The sequence below is a fragment of the Amia ocellicauda genome, chromosome 4 (genome assembly GCF_036373705.1).
Source record: "Amia ocellicauda isolate fAmiCal2 chromosome 4, fAmiCal2.hap1, whole genome shotgun sequence".
Lineage (NCBI taxonomy): Eukaryota > Metazoa > Chordata > Actinopteri > Amiiformes > Amiidae > Amia > Amia ocellicauda.
Genome location: NC_089853.1, coordinates 52,314,391 through 52,338,425, shown reverse-complemented (window position 1 = coordinate 52,338,425; position 24,035 = coordinate 52,314,391). Strand labels below are relative to the sequence as shown.

At 38.8% G+C, this 24,035-nt stretch overlaps 1 long non-coding RNA gene across 1 annotated transcript; it reads right to left on the bottom strand.

Moving 5' to 3' along the window:
- Positions 1-8,847: 8,847 nt before the first annotated feature.
- LOC136748736 (uncharacterized) lies at positions 8,848-13,777 on the bottom strand. Its single transcript, XR_010816615.1, has 4 exons — positions 13,683-13,777; positions 12,495-12,528; positions 10,764-10,841; positions 8,848-10,654 (listed from the first exon to the last, which is right to left on the bottom strand). It is a non-coding gene; the product is annotated as an uncharacterized LOC136748736 (long non-coding RNA).
- Between the last annotated feature and the right edge of the window lie 10,258 nt (positions 13,778-24,035).

Below are 24,035 nucleotides of genomic sequence, written 5' to 3'. Positions count from 1 at the left end.
AATAAATACCATGATGCCTCCACCAGAGACATTGCCTGTGTAAATACACTGTCAAATGCAATTGGGCTAAAAGCACTTTCAGATTCTCTAAATATTTAATTAAAAATTGCTGACGCTTTATAACTTGCTTTGTAAACATTACAGTATCAGGCTGCTGTATGTCCTGTTTATATAAATGACAGAGGAGGGACCGTGGCGTCATTTCAGAGGGAATGTGAATTATTGATGGACACGTCTGCCAAATTGTTGGATACAGTCACTAATGGGACAGATTTGTGATATGCTTCGCACTCAAGGAGGATGACCTTATTAAAACAGTTAGTCATACTCATCTGTCTTATCAAGAAGCTAGGACTTCTCTGTGCTTGTTTTGATTCCTATGACAAGAGCTCAAAGTACTTTGTGCACACATCAGTTTTTCATACATGTCCCACGAAAGGTGTGAATTTGAAGCTTGCTTTCTTCCGTATTTTATTTCACTTTTTTCCCAATCTGAAAAACAAAGCTATTTCACAATGTTGAAAATGAAACTCTCCAAAGCTACCAAGAGAGACTGCATTACTCCACAATTCCCTACCTTTGCAGCTTATGTCAACACCCTCTCCCTTCCTCCCAACTCCCTCTCCCCCTTCCTCCTCTCCCCTGCCCCTCCATGGCTTATTGGAATAAGGTGGTTGAATGGTTAATGATTCACTGGGAACTTCCCATGCTTGACTGCCCCAAGGGATAAAAGTATTGTGGGGTGTGGGGAGGGCAGGGGGAGGAGCTTGGAGAGACATCATTATTCTGCAAGTTATCAGGCCTGAGCATTTTTGTTTGACTAGTTCTGGAGGGCAGAAATTCTGGAAACTCCAGAAACAAGAGCCATGCGTTATTTTTTAATTGTTGCTTTTGTGGTATGTACTCCCAGTTATGGCTAGCTGACTGAAGCTGAAGAAAACATCATTCAAACCCTTCTGATATACACTTTTTTTTAATATATATACACAGCAAAAAAAGAAACGTCCTCTCACTTTCAACTGCTTTTATTTTCAGCAAACTTAATGTATAATTATTTGTATCAACATACTAAGACATAAACTGAACAAGTTTCACAGACCATGTGACTAACAGAAATGGAATAATGTGTCCCTGAACAAAGGGGGGGTCAAAATCAAAAGTAACTGTCAGTATCTGGTGTGGCCACTAGCTGCATTAAGTACTGCAGTGCATCTCGTCCTCATGGACAGCACCAGATTTACCAGTTCTTGCTGTGAGATGTTATCCCACTCTTCCACCAAGTCACTTGCAAGGCCTTTCCCGGACATTTCTGGGGGGAATGGCCCTAGCCCTCACCCTCCAAACCAACATGTCCCAGATGTGCTCAATGGGATTGAGATCCGGGCTCTTTGCTGGCCATGGCAGAACACTGACATTCCTGTCTTGCAGGAAATCACGTCCAGCGAAGGGTGGGTTTGTGCCCATAGGCGACATTGTTGCTGGTGATGTCTGGTAAGGACCTGTCTTACAACAGGCCTACAAGCCCTCGGTCCAGCTTCTCTCAGCCTATTGCAGACAGTCTGAGCACTGATGGAGGGATTGTGCATTCCTGGTGTAAAGTTGTTGTTGCCATCCTGTACCTGTCCTGCGGGTGTGATATTCGGATGTACAGATCCTGTGCAGGTGCTGTTACACGTGGTCTGCCACTGCGAGGACAATCAGCTGTCCTTCCTGTCTCCCTGTAGCGCTGTCTTAGGTGTCTCACAGTACGGACATTGCAATTTATTGCCCTGGCCAAATCTGCAGTCCTCATGCCTCCTTGCAGCATGCCAAAGGCATGTTCACGCAGATGAGCAGGGACCCTGGGCATCTTTCTTTTGGTGTTTTTCAGAGTCATTAGAAAGGTCTCTTTAGTGTCCTAAGTTTTTATAATTGTGACCTTAATTGCCTACCGTCTGTAAGCTGTTAGTGTCTTAACGATCGTTCCAAAGTTCATGCTCAATCATTGTTTAAGGTTCATTGAACGAGCATGGAAAACATTGTTTAAACCCTTTACAATAAAGATCTGTAAAGTTATTTGAATTTTTACAAAATTATCTTTAAAATAGTGTCCTGAAAAAATGGACGTTTCTTTTTTGCTGAGTATATATACTTTGCTCTTGTTTGTTTGCTTTCATTTTACATTTGGCAGACACAATCGATCTCTATGAGGTTGTGCACAAGAAGCTTGCAGACTACAGGTGTTAACTTTGACTTGACCACTTCTGCTAAAGTAGTACAGTAGTACAATTATTTAAAGCAAGGTTTTGGGTAGAGATGACATCAGCAGCCTGCTTTGTCTATCTGTTTCTGTCTGTCTTTCTGTCTCTCACCTTCCTTCCTTTTGGAATTTTGAAGTGCACAGCCCAATAATGGGACTATTGTGTTTCGCCCTTCTTACCACCTGAGTTTATGATTCTTTAACCATATTATATTAACAATTATTTAATCAAAGCTCCAATACTTGTGACCTGCTGATTTGGAAATTAGAAAGCACAGAGAAAGCCAACCCCCCTGCATTTCGTTCAGTACATTACATCTGTGATCTTGTAGTGTGTTTCTGTCTTTGTTGCACTGATATGGGTGCTGCTGCAACACATGCTGTTTGTGTCAGATGTGCTGTAATCTCTCTACTGCATTTAATCTATCTTCCGTTGCCTAACTCCCATTTCTACTAAGGAAATGAAATTGTACAGGCCCCATGCTGACCAGGGTGCATAGCCATTAGCCGCACTATGCCTTCCTGTTCAGTACGAGGACATTTTATTATTAAACAGGGAATGCAGAGAGACTGTGACATTCAAGCATCTTCAGGTCCTTAGGCACACAAAATGACTGCCGAGCAAAAAGGTCAGATGGAAAGTTACTGTACATTGGTGCACCCTGCATGCACTCTGAGATCACAAATACAGTGCTATCTCTCCTAGTCTGTGTATTGTTTCACAACCTACAGTTGGCTCCCAGGTAAGGACAACTGCATGGCCCAACTAGGTACAAGGACGTCTTCGATCCAAGTCAGTTTTGATTGTTTGTACACTTACAGGGATCTGCTTTATGATCTAATGAAAGAGAGATCAGCCAAGCATCTGTTTTGATTCCTGCCAGTTGACCAGGGAATGGATCTGTCACATGCAAAACGCTGTACTTCTGTGCACCACCTTCATATGACAACCTAATAATGAAGATTTGTTAAGATGCACGAGAACAGGGCTGAGGTGTTTGAAAATCTAGTTATCTCATGAGATAATCTTGCACACTTGCAGTTTCCGGCGAGCTGTGCAGATCTCCAGGCTATTACCTGAGAAGGTTCTGATTTTATTTTCTGTATTTATACGATTTGGTTGATTGATTTTGAAAGTGCAGGTTGCATCAGTTTTACCCAATTAGGAGTAAGAAAACAAAACAACAGGCAATTGATTGATTTTTCCAGCTGCAAATTGGATTTTGTTGCTTGACTTGCACTCAGGTCATAAAGAAGACTGCTTTGAACTGGGAATGCTAGTCTTCCCACTGGGACCTTTTCACTTCTGCAAAAACGAAACCAGGCTAATCAGGGCTCCGTGATATAATTGTTTATTCCTCTACACCTGCGCCTAGTGTCTTCAGGTCACTGGTAGATCATGCTTAGGTACAGCAATTCTTGGCCACGTATGATGCAAAGAGGTTGAATATAAAGTGGAATATAGCAAGTAGGTCAACCTGGTTTGTACACAAGCTGTAGTCCTAGTTGTTGGAGCATACATGTCGGTGCTTTCCCTCCTGCTATCAACGCAGAGGGCCTTCACTTCCTTCCTCTGCCCCTTACGCTGAGCGAAGTGTCACTGGCTTTTGCTGACGTCTTGGCAGTGTGTGCAAAGACAAAGCAGCACTCAAAAACAAACCGTACTGCACATTGCACATGAGCCTGAAACCTTACATCGTCACCGAACAGAGCAGGAGCTGGGACACACGCAGTCTGTGGTGGAAGCTTGTCTGTTCTGGGGTTCTGTGACACGTCAGGTTTTTGTTTTGTTTTGTTTTGTTTTGTTTTGTTTTTGAATTTGCCCCCCCCCCCACCAAATCTGAGGCTACTGTGCTGACACTTGTTGAATTTTGCAAGAGTCACAAGGAGCGTTTCTGGGTTGTTGTTTTTGTTGCTGTTTTTGTTAGATTTACCATGAGATATAGGCTTCTTCTTGCAGTAGCTGTGACTAACGCAAAAAAACAAAACAAAACAAAAAACACTGGGATATACTCTAAGGGCAGCTACTTCAGATATTTGCTTCTGTACTGTACTTCAGTCAGATAAAATTACCAAAGAGCAGTTTGAATGTTAGAATATAAGGATTGCATGAGTGTGTGTGTTTAATGGGGATAGGGAAGCAAAGTTGTAAATTTGCAGTTTGGAAGTTACTGATGCTCTCTGTTTAAAACAGGGAAATCACTGAGACCAGGAGAAGACAGGAAAAAAACTAAACAATGGGGAAACATTTTCTGACAGTTCTTTGAGCTTAGCAAAATTCTCAACAAGAGAATGTGTGTGTGTGCGCGTGAGAGAATTATTGCCTCATATAAGAAAATAATATCCTATAAAGTTAATATATTGTTTGCTTTTCAGGATCCCCAAAAGACTGTTCCTTCTGTGCTGATCCCACCTCAAGAGCACTACCCATGTCTAGCATTCTTGAAACACTGCACACTAAAATCACAGCAAAGTTCTGAAGCTGTTAGAGTAGAATCATTGTAAATGCAGAGTAATAAAAAAAAAAAATTCAAATGACAATGAAATAATATAATTTCTGAAACTGTTTTAAATCATTCCCCTATACCCTTCGTCATTAAGTGGTTTTAAATGAAATTCTGAGAACAAATAAAAGGGTTACTGGAAATGTGTAAACCACAACCCTTCCATGGTTTAAACTATTTTAACCAATCCAGCTCCACAAATTGACAGGTCTGAAGTGCAGATGTGCTCAATGCTCGTATCTCATGGTGTTTGACCAGTGTGTTCTTTCTAATAATGATAATAATAGAAATTAAAAATCAACCTGTGACATCATCAGTGGCTGCTTTTCCAATCATCCATAGCCAACTGTATCAGCCAAGGAGAAAAACAGTTGCTGCTAGCTATGATCGCATGTTTGTCTCTATCACTGTCAAAGAATGAAAGGTTTCATACAGTCAAAAACATGTTTCAATTAATTGGAGGCATTCATATGCAGTGAGGGACAGTATTTGTCAAGCTGTTGTTTCTAACCAAGTAAATTGTTCTTATTTTGTTACCTTCTCATAAGTATATTGCCTATTTATTACAGTATTTCCATAGCTATTTCTTGTTCCGACTTGCATTTTGTTCTCAATCAGTATTAATTTCTGGTTACTGAATTGTTTTGTGAATTTTATGGAAATGCTTCCGCCTCTTAAATCCTACAGCAGTGACTCAGTGTATTTATAAGGTGGGGCTCCTGATAGGTTTCCAACAAACAAGAGGCAATTAAAGATAGTTTTTTGGCCCTGTTAAGTAAGTTAGTAAGAGTATCATTAGGGTACTGTATTAAACGTGTTTATGTTACGTTTTTCTGAATGTATTTAACCTACTTTTTAAAATAACGATTTTCTATTTAATCTCACCTGATCCACAATGAAATGTCAGATCATGCCTATGAATATATTAAACATTGGCGTAAACTCTCCATGTCTGATAGAAATGCAGTCATTTTACATTCTGACTAATCTTTTTGGGTCATATTCAAAGCAAACTCTCACCTCACAACACATGCGAAAAATAAAATGTATCAAATAATAATAATAATAATAATAATAATAATAATAATAATAATAATAATAAAACACTTTGCAAAAAAACCATAAGTATCTTTAATTGCAGGTACAAACAGTTAGCAAGTAAACTGAATTTGCCTGATTAGGTGAGAACAAGAAGGCTACAATATGCATTACTTTGTTTCTCTTTAACGTTTGCCGACTGCATTGCTGCGCATTACGCGAAACTGCACACTGTGGTTTGCCCAAATGTTGCAGCGCACCGGTGTCCAACCGTCCAGATGTTTGCAGCTGCATATCTAAAGACTCCGATGGTGTTTCCTTCTCTAGTGCGCACATTGCCCTCCTTGGTGAGTCACTTCCTGTTATGCGATCGTTTTTTTTTTTTATGTCACTACCAAACCCTTTTCTTGATTGGTCAAAGCAGACTTTTTTTTTTGGGTTTCTGGTAAACTCCTATGTTTTTTTTCCTGGAAAAGTTCGTCGAGTTCACCGGGAAGCACTTGGAAAACGAAGAGAACAAATTGAGGTAATAATTCATCGGCAAAAATAAATACGACCACCACTCTTGACAAAAAAAAAAAAAAAAAACTATCTATAGGTGTAGGCTGACAAAATATAAACGTACACCCCCCTTCCCACCACACACAGAAAAAAACAACGTTATGTGGTGGTTTTATTCTGGTGTTCATAAACAAACGAGCGAATTATTTCAGTAATTAGGCTATTGCTTATGATTTATTTTTATTTTTATAAACCTCCTGTGTATATTTTAATATGTCAGACTTTATATAAATACTGTATCCATAAGTCTTCTAATGACACAATTGCCTCTGCGTTATAAATCTGATTTCCGGTCACACGCACGCATATTTGCTCCTGACTGCCCCCCTTCATTTTGTCTTCCATTCACCCTGATAAAAAGTAGTGACTTATTAATCGTAGCTTAAATGCATTTTATAAACATGGTATTTTATCCTTATTGTTTCCTGCTCACTCCCGAACAAAAAATGTTTTAAAGTCCCAAAATAATGTAATTGTGAGGCAAGTGATTTTATGTATTCATGCAACAAAAAGGCAATCTTCAATTTAATCGATTGTAATTTATATTAGTGTGATAACCCACATAGCCAACGTTGTTCACGTTTTAAATTACAAGAAGATCCTCCCTCAAAGGTAATCGCTTTCCCTGTCTGTCCAGAGGTCAATGGTTTAGCTGTTTAATTGTTATATTCATAATTCTATAGGAACTTATAATACTGAAGTCACTTGATTGACAATATGCTTTCCTATGCAGAGTCCTCTTTGATCAGGTGAATGGAAGGCTTTATTTTTTTATTTTTTTGACAGGGCACATATATATATATATATATATATATATATATATATATATATATATGTGTGTGTGTGTGTGTGTGTGTGTGTGTGTGTGTGTATGTATGTATGTATGTATATATGGAGGGTATCTAGATATTTTATTAGATATGATTATTTTTGTTTAGGCTTATGAGCTAAGTGTTGCTATTGGGGATGAGGCATTGCTTCCTTTTTCACTGTCAAGTGTGTAAGAGTGACACATTGCACATTGTACTGTGATCCTAGCTAGGCTGGACTGTTGCTACATGCTGCAATACTGAATTAAAAAGCCCTAGTCTGGGTTCAATTAAAAACCCGGTGGCCAATCTGAGATGTTGCAAATACCCACCTTTACACTATTACCGAGATGAGTTCCTGCACAAAATGACTAGCCAAGTTGTTACAATTTGCATGACCGAGTGATTAATTGTTCCAGATAAAAGTAAATAACTTATAACCCAGGTTTTCAAAAAATTATATTCACATAAAAAAATGGCCTGTAGAATTTTGCAGGCCATTTAGGTACATTGCACAATACATGGAAAATTACATGAAGTCTGGCATCTTGGTGCTAAATTAAGATTAAACGGACAGGTGAGGGGGGTGCGATTGCAGTGCATCATCTCTCAAGTGATCTTTCAGCTGAAAAACATTCCATCTGCCGTCGGTACAGAGCATTCAGAGATAAACATATCTTGCCATCATAAAAGCCTCGGAAGTCTCTGTGGTTAGGAAATGCTTGGTAAGAGAGATAGAACAGGGCGTACCCGTTGCAAAACTAGCTGTGGTGGTCAGCGTCGCTAGAGTAACCTAGTTGGAAACATCGTTATGGGAATTATATACCTTTTATCTAAGTGACAGCACTTAAAATGCAATAGGGAGCCCCTTGTACACCAAACTAAAAGGATCTACCTCAGGGACATGAGGGAAAATGTTTGTGATGAATGAGGTTTTATTAATTAAATATTGTAATACCGCCTGCTTTTTGAATGGAGTGCCATTGGCTACATCTTCCTATTCCTGGGGTGCAGGGGATCACGAGTGGCCTTGTGGACTGTGTGCCCTAATCCAGTGAGGATTTGCCAAGTGAGCTATAGGCAGTTTCAATCTCCGCCACATCACCATCACATGGGGACCGCAGCTCAGCACAGTTAAAGGCAGGCCTAGGGCTTCGCAGTCTCCTCATCTTCAATATATTTTCACCTCCATCCTTATTGTCGCCTCCACCTCCATCTTCATCCTCCGCCTTTCCTTTATGCACCTCGCCAGGGCCTCCATAAACGGGGGCAGAGAAAACAGCTCTTCTCTCACCCACACAGTGGCACTTCCGGGTTTCCGCACCATGCCACAGAGGCCTTCACATTAGGGATTTCCACTGACGGCCCCCAGAACTAGCCTATGGCCGGTCGGGAGAGAACGAAGGGCTTGGAACCCCCCCCACCCCCAGCCGTGAACCCTTGATGCAGCTTGGATCATGGGAGTGGCCCGGTGGACTATGCAGCCAAGGCACAAGTTAGCACCCACTGCAGAGTTACTATGGGGGAGGTCATGTTGTTCCACGTGTTCCCTTGTCTGTTCAACCTGGATGTGCAGGTTAGCACGTGTCACAAGCCTCCTCCCCTCTCCCTCTGACTGTGAGTGTGGTTAGATTCAGTTTAAAGCCTGTAGCTCTTGTAAGAGCTGCATAAGAGCAGTTCCTGTTTGAACCACGAATACGGTGTGGTCTTTGTCTGAGAAGCCCACAGTTTGAAACTGTTACAAAATAAATTCTATAAGTCAACCTTTCCCTGTTTTTGGTTAATGACTGTGCTAATTACTTATTTTTAGCACATACTTTTATTAAAACATTGCAGAAAGTTTTTTATAATTATACTTTATCAATATTGTAGGATTTCTTTTTACAATAAAAAAAAAAAAATCTAAACCACCAAGCTGGAAAGACTTGATTATTAAAATCTTCACCAGGTGATGATGATGATTATTATGTTATTAAAAAAAAAACATTTAAATATTTGCCTCAGTAGCTATATGGTCGTGCTGTGGTTTGATATGTTTGTGTATATGTGTTTTAATTATTTTGTAACACGATTGATGAATTGGTCTGTCTTCTGTGCTTAAAGATGAGGTAAGTCACAAGCAGATAATTGCTTTCCAGCCTGTGTGTTACAGGAGTTAAAATCTGTCATTTGAGAAAGAACAGGACTGGTATGTGCCACCTATGGATGTCTGGTCAGCCCTCCTGCTACTTCAGCTCCTGAAAGCACTGGTGTATTTACACAGCATGTAAATGACTACATTCTGAAGAAGCTTTTGATGACCGATACTGCAATAAAGTGGAATTTCAAGTATTTCAGACCAGTGTTGCTTCTCAAGAGATGTAGTTTCAATTTGAATGCTGCCTGTTCTCTTACTATTAGCTTCCCATTTAAGAGAGATATTGGACATTGCCCTGGTGTGACTGTTCCTCAGTCAGATATGCAGGGTGAGGGCGGGGTATCAAAGTCTTCAGGGTTTCATTCCAACCTAGATCTCAGCCACTTCCTTGGTGATTATCAAGCTGTTTCCCCAGGGAGGGCTGGTATCTTTCTTGCCATTTGGATTCCCAGATATTTTGAAAATATATTTGTGGAATTCAATAAAACAAAGAATTAAAGCACTTGGGTATTTCTAACTGAATATCAAACCACTGCCGTTTTTATCACTGGACCCCCAATTGAGAAGTTAATGTAATGTAGTTGATTACTCCAGTTGTAACAAAATGCCTTTACATTGACACTATTATTAGAAATTGGATGACAAAAAATTATAAGATTCACTTTTTTGTGTGTGTGAGACTTTTGTTTCAGATTTATTTGCCATCCATAAATGTGCATTCACTACACTTTACTAGGGTTATTTCATGCTTTCCCTATGCTCTGAAACTTCCTGATTGGCCTATTTTAAGGCTAGTACTGTCCAGTCTTTATGTGCATTTTGTAAATGGTAACTATGATAATCGAGTGCAAAGCATAGTCATTGTAGACAACCCAAAGGAAACCCCTCGGTGAATGTGTGCTATTACTGTGCTACAGTATAGTGGGTGGTAGACTTTCATAACGGTGAGAAGTACAGTAGTTGGCTGAGGGGGCGAAGTGCAGTAGGATTGAGGAGTAGCCTTTATACTGATTTAATGCTTGAGAGAAGAAGGAGCTTGCCTTGTTGATAATATTTCACACCTGAAGTAGTCAGTGTTGAAGGTGAAACCTCTGCCCCCTTGCAGTCCAGTGATGAAAGAGTTTTCACACGTTCCATTTGAAGTGTACTTTAGTATGGCAGCCTTCTGCACATCCACAAGGGAGCATCTGGGTGATGCCCGATTTGCACAGTTCTCTCATGGCCACTGCCCTGTGATGTTCGGCTAAGGATGATGTTCCACTTGTGCAACCACAGGAAGGCCTTCAGTTTCACAAGACTATCCCCGTGATAACTGGTGTTGCTGTGACCGCAAGCTCCTCGGACGTCAGCGGGGCTGTAGCTGTAGCTGATTCGAAACGTACAAAAAGGAAAAAAAAAAGAGAGAAGATGAGAAAAAGGGAGAAGTGAAAATTTGTTTCGAAATTGCATAGGGCTCTGGGCCAGGCTTTTCTCACCAGTTACTGGATCTGACCAGACCCACATTCCCGGCAAGGCTGGGGCACCAAGCAGTCCGGATATCCGTACCCTATGGGCTGCACAGAAAATGAAACAACCTTACCCCCAGCACACACAGTGATGAATGAACTTGAAAACAACTCTTAAAGGACTTTCACATGGGGTGTTTACTTCTGCAAAACAACTGGGGTCAACATCTTTATGCATGTCTCAAAAGAAGCCATTTGTTTTAATATTCTAGTATCTTTTTTGTCCAAGTCTGACCCCACAGATTTAAAAACTTTCATTGTTAAATGATTTACTCATTTGTTGTTGCTTTGGTGTTTTTTTTTTTTTTTTTTTTTAAGTGCTCTTGCTTAATTTCTGGGAGCTTAGTCTTTCATGCTTGGTTTTTCAGTAGTTCAGATGTTAAGTCTTCTTATGCCTCTGTAATCTGCGTAATTGTGGGGAAGTTTCAACACCTATTATAGTGTTGTAGCAATATTGCTGGGTTCTTTAGCTTGCATGTATTATGGTGCTGTTGTTAATAGTTACAATATGATTGTAGCAAACAAAGCACTGTTGTTCTTATGGACATTTTAAACCCTAATGTGCTGTCAGTGTTACACAGCAGCATCAGCTAAAGTGGTGTGTTGGGCTGATTCTACAGTCATTGTATGGAAATGAGAGATCACATGCAAACATTTATATGCAAACACCTGAATTACAACATTGCTTTCCTTACAAAAATAGCAGTTGCAGATTAAATTAAACAGAAATAATTTCCAAATTAATTCTAAAGATAACTGAGACAAGAAGGGGCCATAAAGGGTGAAAGGGTTTACCATTTTAAAGCAGGTAGCAGTACTTAAAATGTCAAATAATAAAATCTTTAACAAGAAAAAAGAGCTTCCAGCAGAAGCAAACAAGTTCTGATTAGCACAATAGCACATGAACACTCCCTTTACTGGGGGGGGGGGGGCTCCAATTTTCGCCTTGCCCCCTCAGATAAAAAACAAGAAAAATGTTTGTTGCACTCGCTGACCAATCAAACAAATTCATAGTTGCACCGCGGATAAAACACGGTCAGCAACCGCATCCCCCCCCCCCCCAGCACCGTGGACAAAACAGTGTTTATCTGATCTTTTAGGCTGGAATAAATGCATCAATCAATAAATATATTGTGGGAAAGAATCTCTGCAGTTTTCATTGTTTTGTATGCAAGGTATGTGAAACGCTATCCTGGCCTGGTCTGAATTAATAGTGGGTCCTTCTTTTTGAAAAGCCATTCAGCTTAGGCTATTTTTCATTAATGGTTTAAATTATCTACTTTGTGATGTTGTATTTATGTATGCCTTTTTATTCACTTATGGTGCTTGTTGTTAATTATGAACATGTATTCTTTTGTCATGATAATTTTAGTCTTAATTGTATGATTATTTGTTTATTTGGATTTATTTATTTGGGCATTGCTTGAGTCCCTTTCTCCTGATAGAGAGCTGGGGCTACAGCTTCAGAGGCAAATATCACTGGAGATCTAGAGCCGACAGACAGGCTGCCTAAAGAGTACCAGTTGCAGAGGGATCCTTATACAGATTTGGACCCTTAAATCCCTTAAATAAAAGTATTGCAGTATACTACTTCACTGCTAAAGAAGGGTGACGATATATTTTTCTCCTTCTTTTAAATAAGACTCGTATCCCAGAGTGACTTTGAGGGGTTTATTCACTGCTTGCTCCAGCCACTCTCACCTGTTGCTCCGTGGTTTATTTGTATTTTTTGCACCTGAAAAAAGAGAGTGGAAGTGTTGGGACTACAGATGTAGACTTACTTGTTTATCAGAGTGTCTTCTTCAAAGAGCCCTGCATGAATAAGATCAGACTCTTTTTTGCTTTTTTTTGTTTAACAGAGGCTACAGAATAAAAACAGAGACTGTTTAATAATCTTTCGCATTTTACGATTTTTTGTCCTTTTGTTTCTTTGTTTGTATTTAGTAGCAGTTTTAGCAGATGTGTCCCTGAAAGTAAAATAAGTAAAAAATCCCCTTATACATGGGATTATGTAACCGGCTATCACAACATTTGACCCCTGTGCACAATCCATGGCAATCTCAAAGGGGGTAAGGATGTCTACAGCATCATTGAGGATGTACTTTTCATGCTGAGATAGTTTGGGGACAGGAAGTGTGTCCACCTTGTCCTCATCTGCATTGATAACCTATCTAATCATTTTCAGCTGAGAGTTTCATCGTGTGGTGCTGGTGGGTTGCTGACAATTTTCCCCCTCAAAGAGATCTTGGGCAACAGGTGGCTTGTTATAGGGTGAATCTTAATGGGTATCACTTTAAATATCCAATTTTTCTTTTTTTGTCTTGTCTCTTCCCCTTGTCTCCTCCTCTCTTTGGCTATTAGATGAGGAGTTAAAGAAAATTGGACCAATTTAGCATTTTGGGACAGATGGAATATTTTTCTTCTACTCTCCTTGTTGGGACTATATTAGAAATCTCACATTGTGTCTTTAATCGTTTTATGTTGTGTTAATGTGCTATGTTTATGTTGTTTTGATGTACAAATAATGTTATATTTTCAAATACAACCCATCACAACCCAAATACAAATTATTGAAAATGAAAAATATCAAATACTAGTGAAAAATACACAATTTAGGTATTTGCAAATACATATCAATACTTTTAAAAAGTATTTTCAAATACAGTCAATTAGTAATTGTCAAGCAGGATACAATTTGTAATTTTTCCAATACAAAATTTAAAAGGTATTTGATGTAATTAAAAAAACTGAAATACAAGTATGTAATGGTATTTGACCTAGGTCTGCTTGGATCTACAAGGGTAATCTGAAATGACTGCCAAAGTGCTTGGGCAGTATATTTCTCAGTCTAAGTACAGTCAGCACGAAACGGGAATTTTACTTACATACCAATTGTTGAATGGCTGAAAACTTGTACCAAACTGAACAGGAGCATTAGAAAGTGAAATGTTCATGCTCTTTAGAATAAGTCTTGTGTTTTTGAGGAAGAGGACAGCTCTATTTACTACCATCAAAAAATTGAAACACAGGGAAGATTCAGTGAGTTTCGAATGTTGCAACAGCTAGTCCGGCCACATTAGAACATTGCTGTTCCTGGAAATTCAACCAGGTTTGTTTAACCTCGATTATTACAGTTTATTTACTTTGCACAAAATTTAATAAGAACACACTAGATTGCAAAGTGGGGATTTTTGGCAACACAATAAAGGGAACTCGAAACATGGAACACAATGAAATGTTGAGTAGGGTGCACACTGCTTAAAATGGAATGGGTTAATTACAAACGCTTGAGAGGTGATGCAAGGCCTGACTTACGGACAGCCCCAGCTTTGCTGACAGGAAAGGTTTCTGGAAAAAAAAGGCTGGCTTTTGCTTCCAGAAAACCAGTGGTCTCTAGGCAGTTTGGGAAATCCCCTTTTGAATTCCTATCATGTGTCAGAACCCAATAAGCTGCAAAAGGATACATTTTATGCTGGACATGGGACTATTGTGCCAGCAGAGGTTAGCTCATGATTACACTGACTAGTACTGTACATAGTATCACTATTCCAAGTCTGAACTCTTATTAGCCTTATTTGGAAAAGTTTAACCCTTCCCCCAACAAAAAAACAAACAAGTTTTCTGTTGTTAATATTTATCTTGAGACTCCAGCTGTTTGTTATTATAGATGTATACCACTTATGTGTGCAGTTACCTAAGGCTATGTTTTTTTTTTAATTTCTTCTCAAGTGCTTATTTGATTTCAGTAAAATAAAATGAAAGTCATAATTGAGGACTGTTTTACAAAGTAAAAACACATAAGGGAAAGGCAGCATATTTGTTATTTGGACTTCAAACTGGTTGTTAAAAAAATAAGGGAAGAGTGTCTGACGCTCATGATAAAGTCTGGTGAAGGCACAGTTTGCTACAGGAAGGTGCAAGAGTACAGCAATATTCGCACTTCTAATCTCTTAGACAATGGGAAGTGTGCTTGGTAGTATGTTGGTTACATCTCTTGTGAAATCAGTTGTTTGGTAAATAATTTCTTTAAGTTGATGAAATACGAAATAAGATGGTTTTCCCAAAAGTGAAAAAATACATTAAGCAACTGAGTTTGCACTTAAGTCTCAAATTACCAGCCAGTTAAAAAAAAAAAAACAATAAAACTCAAATCACTAATGAGAATATCCCTCTGTCAGTCACAGCTCTGGGTTCCTGTGAGAGAGAGAGTGGGGGGTTTGCAGCATCTCCTCTGATGCTTTCCTCTCTGACTGTGGATGCAGCATCATTGTTGTACTTCAACATATGCCACACTGCAAACATTTTGCAAAATTAGATGCAATATAATACCATGATGCTGTTGTCCTGTAGTTTACCCCTTTTCTCTGCATGTTACTTAGACACGTACTGTAAAGTGTGACCAAACATGAACTAATGCATCAACAAGGCATGAAAAGTATTTCTTAATGTTAACTAATGAATTAACTATTGCATGAATTAATGTTTTGGTTCATCTTTCATGTCCGAATAATCGGACTAATGTGAACTAATTACTTAGTTAACATGAATAAGCATTACTTATTTCAAAGACTACATATTTAGATGTTTATTAATGTTAAGAGTTGTCAAAATATTCACCATTTTCCATGGCAAATTTAAAGATCTTATGAACAGTAAATACCATAGTTAACTTAAAGAAAAAGATTATAGATATTTAAAAACCATGAACAGTGCTTATTGATGTTAACTAATGCATACATTATAACTATACATTGGTAAGTCATGAACAGTCAGAGGTGTAAAAAGTAGTCGGAAGTCATACTTGAGTAAAAGTAAAAATATTCTATCAAAAACTTACTCCAGTAAAAGCAAAAAGCCTCCCATTCAAACAGTACTTGAGTAAAAGTAAAAAAGTAGCTACTTTCAAGAGTACTCAAGTACCAAAAGTAAAAGTAAATTGTGATTTTAATAATAAAATGAATGTGCATGTGTTTGTGTGTGAGCCTTATGAAGAGGGCATGCAAGAGATTAATTTGATGATCCAATATTTTATTTTCCATAAATTATCAAGGTATTTTTTTTATGGTTCCTCATCTGTATCTTAAAGAAAACCATGTCCAACAAAAATAAATGTTATTTAGGCACATATCTGGAAATTACTTTCATTAGTATTTTATAAAAGTTTAATTGTATTGAATAACAACACCTTTCAACAGTACTGTGTCTTCATCTGGGCTATATATACCTAATAAGTGAGAGTGTGGCTACAAAATACATTTTTCATTATGTATATCAAATTTGATGTTCTTACGCATGCCATCTTAAAAACTTTGTTTTCATATAAAGTGTAAACATCACCATGAACATGATTTCGGGACCTTTTCTCATATACAATTGTACGATTTATATCATAAAGTGAATAATAAAGTTTATATGTAAAATAAAAATCACATTTAATTATGCATATTATTTATTAAAACATGTCAATCATTTACGGACAGCTGTCATTAATTAATGTCGTTGCTGTGAAGTTCACCCACGCATTGTCTTTCTAATGGATTTGTTTGTCTTTTAATTTACAATGATACAGTAATGGATATTGCTGTAGCTCATAAACTAACTTCTCGTCGTCCACACTGTTTGTTATGGGCCGGGTGCATATACTGTGCGTGTTTCCACGTCAGTTGACGTCCCTTCTGATTGGTCAGATTCTTTCCAGTCGCGGCGCAAAAATCTAGAAAGTAGACCGTTTATATCTTAGTGATGCTAATTGTCTTAAAGCAGTGTGGAAGCTCCTACTGAAATACAGGCAGTTCTATGATTTTCGCGTCCAGTGTGAACCACCAACACACTTTATATTCATTTCGGACGCAGGACGAGCGCTTTATAAGAATGCGATTCTTACTAATTTTATTAAACTGTTAAGGTCGGAGACATGAACCAAATTACGAAGAGTGTAGGCTAATCTCTTTCCTTGCCCGGCGGTACGATTAACTCACAAGGGGGCATCAGAAATGACTGAACAACTCTTTTCGGTGGGTGATAACACAGGATGTACAATAATCGATATTACAATTATACACAGTGTTTTTGCATAGCTCTCCACGCAGTTGTGAGTACTGCTAAACTATCCATTTTGCATACCCAATATAAACGTTAGATATATTTTTCATGAAGCTGCTCGGTGAAACTTTTTTTTTTTCTTTGTGGGCATACTAAGCAAACCTAAATGGTCAAATTGACCTTGCCTTTCTACTTTGTGAAGGCCAATCAAAATACGTTTTTTTTCCCCCAAATGGTACAATGTGTGTGACTGAGGTATGAATGGTGCTATGAAATTGAAGAATAAAGTATATAGCCAGTTTAATATTCATATTAATGACCTACCGGAAGTAAGAACAGTAACGGAGTCGTCTGTGTGGGAAATGTAGTGGAGTAAAAAGTACATTATTTTGTTCATAAATGTAGTGGAGTAAAAGTAGACACACACAAAAAAAAAACTTAAGTAAAGTACAAATACTAGAAAAACGTACTTAAGTACAGGAAATAATTATTTGTACTTTGTTACTTTACACCCCTGTGAACAGTTTCCACTACATCAGGCACCACCAAAAGGTTTAACCAATGCCCTAATTAGCTTACCATAATGTGTAATTGAATCACATAAGATAACGAGTAATGAGTAATGTTTATTCATTTTAACTAAGTAAATTGTTCACATTAGTTAATGCATCTGAATATTCAGACATGAAGAAAGACAAACTAAAACATTAATTCATGATGTAGTTAATTAATTAGTTAACATTTACAAATACTTGTCATGCCTTGTTGATGCATTAGTTACTGACTGGTTCATGTTAACGAACATATTAGTTAGTTAGACACTAAACACTTATTGTAAAGTGTAACCACTTGTTTTTATTGGTTTAGTACTATTTGTAATTTCACCAAAGGCTTGAGGGGATGTTGGGAAGTTAGGGGTTAAGTACACACACAGTATCCCCCTTATTAGAGGAGAGTTACTTGGGGTTAGTTATTTTAGTAGTGGTAATAGTGCTAGTATTGGATGGCTCAAACCTTAGCTTTGACAAAATAGACACCACTCAAACAGATACTCCACATATTTATTTGTGAAGTCGAGCTTTTGCCTAAAATCGTCCCATGTAACTGGTGTGAAAAAAGGCTAACCTCAGTGTGTAACGTAGTAATCTTTGAAGGCACTGCGATGAGATTAAAGAATTTCCTTTGCCTTGAAAGATAATGAACTGAAAGTGTTACAATTCCCACATTTGTTGCATTATACCCCTTCTGCAGAGTTTCATTTCCCCTGGTGTCAAAAAAAAGAAGAAACAAAAATAAAATAAAATATGTGAACTTGCAATGATGAAACGAGTAAAGAGAAATGCAAGACTATAGTCTGGTATTCTGCAAGTTGTTAAACATGAAAGGCACCAGGCACCATTGACAAGCTGAATAAATCACTGCAGTTTCGAGGATTATTATTTTTTATTATTTGTGTGTGTGTGTGTGCTGTGCAATGTTATAAATGTGAAAATGTGGGCGGCAGTGTAAACTGTTTTGCTCCAAAAATGAAAGTTTTTCCATTAAAGTGCTTTTATATTTTTTATTTTAAGACAGTCCAGAGTTATTTCAGTCAAGTCTACAGGTAGGAAAATTAAAGTAGTGGCATAAGCTACTTAATCTCACGTCTCAGTTAAAACTAGGTAGTTTTGGTTAGATTTAAAGTCTTAGCCTATGAGTAATATTGTTGTTTAACAAGTTTCTCCTGAAAGTCTAATATTGACTGCCCACTGCCAGTGGATGTACAGTACTATATTACAGGAAAGAGCACATGTCCCAACACGATGATGATGTTATTGTTGTTATTAGTAATATAATTATCCCAAAATCCATTGAACCGTTAATTTTCTAGTGCTCATACTCTTTAAGTACTTGTTTTTGGGCCTTTCAACACTTGGTATGTACACATAAGTCCTGTTAAATGCTGACTCCTGTTGCAGTTTGACAGTGTGAAATGTGTTGCCTAAGAAGCTGACCTGGTAGTTGTGACACATTTTGCAGATCAACGTCACACATGCATGTATCGCTGTGCAATGTAAAAGTACAACAGTTTCAACTTTCAACCAAATGGGTCACCCTTTACAATTACCAATATCTTGAGTGACTCATTTTACAAAATACAATTTATATTATGAATGTACAAGGAATAAAAAAAACTTTATGGAGTATAATGCAGTACAGCAAAGGTTGCAAAAATTGAATTGATAGATTGCAGTAGATTTTGAATTTGCAAACGCATAATGACTGATGACTGGCATGATTACTTCTTGGAATTTTACACTTATGCTTTATGATTATAGTGGTGGATTGCAGCTGTATACGTATTTTGAGCTGGATCTCATTACAAACAGGTGCCACATAAAATAGAAATGAACTGATAAGTTAATAAAATGACTTTATTTATTTATTTATTGGCAGACACCCTTATCCAGGGTGACTTATATAAGCACAATACAGAGTTCAAAAATACAGTTCAGTACATGTCATAAAACATTACAAATTCAAATTTACATAATACAGTGAACTTCAAAGCATAATACATTTTACAAGTTCCAATACCCAAGTGAATACAATATGAGGTCTTACATCCTGGAGTGCAGACAAGATGTTAGGTCACAGTCAAAGGGAAAGGGAGCATAGGGGAAATCAAAATAATACAAGTACTAGTTAACACAAGGCAAGAAGTATGATAAAACATTGTAAAGTGCTATCTTACAGGAGTGTAAAGGACTAAATTACAAGTACTGTCTGAAAAGATGTGTTTTGAGTAAGTGCTGGAAGGAGGTCAAGGATTCTGCTGTTTTGACTTCAGTGGGAAGGTCGTTCCACCAGTTACGGGCCAGGGATGAGAAGGAGCGAGCTATGGAGGAAGGGGAGTGGAGAGGAGGCAGAGTTAGTCTTCTGGCACTGGAAGACCACAGTGGTCTGGAGGGGATGTATGGAGAGACGAGGGTCTGAAGGTAGCTTGGTGCAGCATGGTCGAGACAGCGGTAGGTGAGTGTCCATGTCTTGAACTGAATGTGTGCCGGTATTGGGAGCCAGTGGAGAGAGTGGAGCAGTGGAGTAGCATGTGCGAATCGAGGCAGAGAGAATACCAGACGAGACGCAGAGTTCTGGATGAGCTGGAATGGGCGGGTAGTATTTGTAGGCAGGCCGGACAGGAGGGAGTAGCAGTAGTCCAGGTGGGAGAGGACCAGGAACTGGACCAGCAGCTGAGTTGAGTAGTTGTTGAGGAAGGGTCGGATTCAGTATGTTGCTCAGGAAGAATCTGCAAGTGCGTGTCAGCATAGTGATGTGCTGAGTGTAGGAGAGCGCAGAATCGAGAGTGACTCCTAGGTTCTTATTGGAAGCAGAAGGAGAGAGTGTCATAGATTCCAAGAGGATTGAGATGGAGAGATCAGCAGAAGGTGAGGAAGGGGGGGTGGAAATAGAGGAGATTTGATTTGGAAAGGTTGAGCTTGAGGTGGTGCAAGTGCATCCAGGCAGAGATAGCAGACCAGCAGGAAGAGATGCGAGAGGGGATGAGAGGGTCAGATGAGGGAAAAGACAGGAAGATCTGGGGATCATCTGCATAGAAGTGGTAGGAGAAACTATGAGATGCGATGAGGGGGCGAGTGTAGAGAGAGAACAGGAGGGGGCCCAGGACAGAGCCTTGGGGTACACTGGTAAGGATAGGTTGGGGGGTGGATGAAGAACCTCGCCAGGTCACTTGATAGGTCCGGTTGCTGAGGTAGGAGGAGAACCAGGTGAGAGCAGTTCCAGAGATTCCAAGGTCATCGAGGCAGGAGAGGAGGATGGAGTGATCGACAGTGTCAGATGCTGCAGAGAGATCAAGGAGGATGAGGACTGAGGAGAGGGAAGCCACCCGAGCACAGCTGAGGGAGTCAGTGACTGCCAGGAGAGCCGTCTCAGTGGAGTGAGCTGTGCGGAAGCCGGATTGCAGAGGATCCAGGAGTGAGTGATGAGAAAGAAATGCAGAGAGCTGATGGTGGACAGCACACTCGAGGGTCTTTGAGAGGAAGGGGAGTAGGGAGACAGGGTGGTAGTTCTGAGGAGAGGTGGGGTCAAGGGTAGGTTTCTTGAGGAGTGGGATGACAGCAGCTTTCAATGCAGATGGGAAACAGCCAGAGAGGAGGGAGGAGTTGAGGAGGGAGGAGATGAAGGGGAGTAGATCAGGAGCAGTCATTTTGAGGAGGTGACTAGGGAGAGGGTCCAGGGCACACGTTGTAGGTTTGTGACGTAGGAGGAGAGAGAAAAGTTCAGAGTCCGAGAGAGGTGAGAATGAAGAAAAGGAAGCTTGGGTGGTGGGAGACTTGGGCATGATGGAAGAGGAGAGGGGACTGTTGAAGAGCTTGCGGATGTCTAGCTGAGGATCGACTGTTGTAACAAACCCTTCTGCTCACTTTTTTGTTTTTCTGTGCATAGATTCCACATTTCACTGCAGGGAAATGTGAATGTAGGCTGTACTTAGCCTCTCACTGTCATTCATGTTTAAAAGTGATGGAGATGTAAAAAACAGCATGTTTCAACCACAAGTGTCTGTGTTCAGCTGAATTTGGAAGTAAAATCAATCAAAAGACTTAATTTTTTCTCTGACATTGGAATCAGTGTTTGACTTGCATACATTCTGCTTTTCCATACAATCGATTTGAGGAGACAACATTTTTTGTTTTAAAATGCTGCTGATTAGAGTTCATTGCGCAAAGTACAGAGTTCAAGTCTGAGTAGTGTGGGTTGAATACTCCAGCATGTGCCCACGTTTACAGATGGCATTTAGAGCAGTTGCAATCATACACACCTGGATGCAGCCTTATAGCTCTGCAGTGCGCAGAGAAATGTAATATCCAAATGCATACACACACACCTGGATGACGCAACTTAAGCTAGTGCTGTAATTCCAGCCCCTTGTGGGAATGATTTCTTTGGGCTTGACTTAAAAAAAAAAAAAAAAAAAAAATCTGACGTGTTAATACCTGGAACGTGCTGGAACACATGCACACCGGAAATGAGCGAAAACTAGAACATGACCTTACTACTTAATTTGTATAATTAAGGAGCCACTTATTAATTATAATAGTAATAATAATAATAGTAGTAATAATGTAATATAACTTACATATGCATACAGTCTCCACTAGCCTAAGTTTCTATTGATGCATTTATTGTAATAATTTTATATTTACAATTTCCATTGTGTACCTGTCAAATGTAATGGAAATTCGAGGAAACGTAGCAGACTAACTCAATGTGACTTAGTATTGTCTTAAGCAGCGATGTCTTTTATTTTATTTTTTTGTTTGGTTTATTTATTTTTTTACCTTCCTGTATTATTCTCGGAACTTCATACACGCACTGGGCACCCCTTTACGACTATAAATAAGCTAAAATGTTTACAAAAAGTCAAAGAAATGAAAATGGGTTGAGACGTAATGAGTTCAAAATATAGACAATAAGAAGGTGGGGAAATATTTTACACAGCCAAGATTTTCCATGGAGCAAACCATAAATCAGCTTATTCAGGTAAAATACAATGGGTAGTCTGAATACAGTGTACCTTCAGTGGAAAATATGAAACCAGAAACTAGCTGGTGATAGACCTTGATTAGTACAGTAATGATCAATAAGTAGTGAGTGAAAGAGAGGCATGGTAAAACAATATACATTTACAAGAAGGAAGCTTGAACACTTGTTTTGTAAGGAGCTAGGCATGTACTGTGGTCTGCAGGGTTACTGGATTTGCTGCAACAAACAACTAAAGCTCTCAATGACTCAGCTACTCACCAGTTCCTCAGTGATCTTAACCACAGCTAACCCTTCACTGCAGAATCGTTTGTCAGTCCAGTTATGTGCCACAATCAGTGCTATTTTCACAGCAAAACAGCAACAGCCTGATGCCAACTTCATGTCGGTGTGGGGCTTTTGAAAGTGGTGTATTCTTTTGGTGCATCCATAAATGGTCAACGTATAAGCTTGGGTTTGATTTTGAGCTTAAACACAGTCTCCCCCAAAGTCCCAATCATCTAGGCTCACCAGGAAGTATACCAGTTAGGAGCCTGACCATTCTGTTGAAGTCATGAGTAGCTATTCACCACTTGATCAGAAGGGCAACCCATACTGGGTGGCTTGTCCCCTTAGCAGTCTCACACTGTCATTCTTGTTTTTGTTGTCTTCCTCTGTTTTTCAGTGCTGCCTTGCTCCTCTCTCAAGCAATTGAGTTTCTGGAAAAGCTACTCTGCTTTTGAACACTAGTCAGGAAAGTAAGAAATGGTTGCATTCTGTGTTTACATTTCTAATGATTTTGCGATTTCAGTTCACTTCCTCTTACTTCTGGTGTGGTTCAGTAAAAAAAATAATACAAATGCTTCCTGAAGTCCAGTTCATTTTTTTCGGAAGATGTGTTTGGTAAACAAATAATCTACTTCTTAAAGAAAAGATGGATTTGGTAATTATACAAATGTGAAAGAGTGAAAGTGGCAGGACAATCTCATTTAATTTTTGGACTTTTGGACTAAGCTAGTGGAAATGAAACACACTAGAGCCCAGAGCAAATCAACTACCCACAAACCACAAACTTGTGGCCCATCAGAGTTTATATTATTGTCACTATCTCCAACTTCTAAATATACTAAAGTAGTATTATCATAACCAAATATGCCTCATGGTCCTGCTTTATATATATATATATATATATATAAAGGCAATTACACCATAAGAACTAAACATACCTGAAAAATCCTCAAGAATGTGTATACATCAATTGGAGTTCTGTATACTGTATGTCACAACACTTTGACTATAAAAGTGGAAGAACTAGTGGTCAAGGAAGTCACCACTAAAAACTCCCACTTAAAGCCCAGAGAAATTAAAAAATTGAAGGATTTGTTGAACAACAGAAATAACAATTGACAATATCTGATATTTTATTATATTGATTGTATTGTGTTGTACTGAAAGAACTGTATGTGAAAGGAGTATTTTTGGAATTCCCCCCTCCCCCCTTTTTACTGACTTTCTTTTAATGCATTTTATTTTGCATACACTGATAAATTCTGTAAGGTGAAGAACCCCCCTCCCTTCCCGCAAAAAAAAAGGAAACTAATATGTATAGCCCTTGCCTAGTTTGGTTGTGCTCTGTGAACATGCAATATTGTACTTAACTGTATTCTTGCACTTTGTATTGCA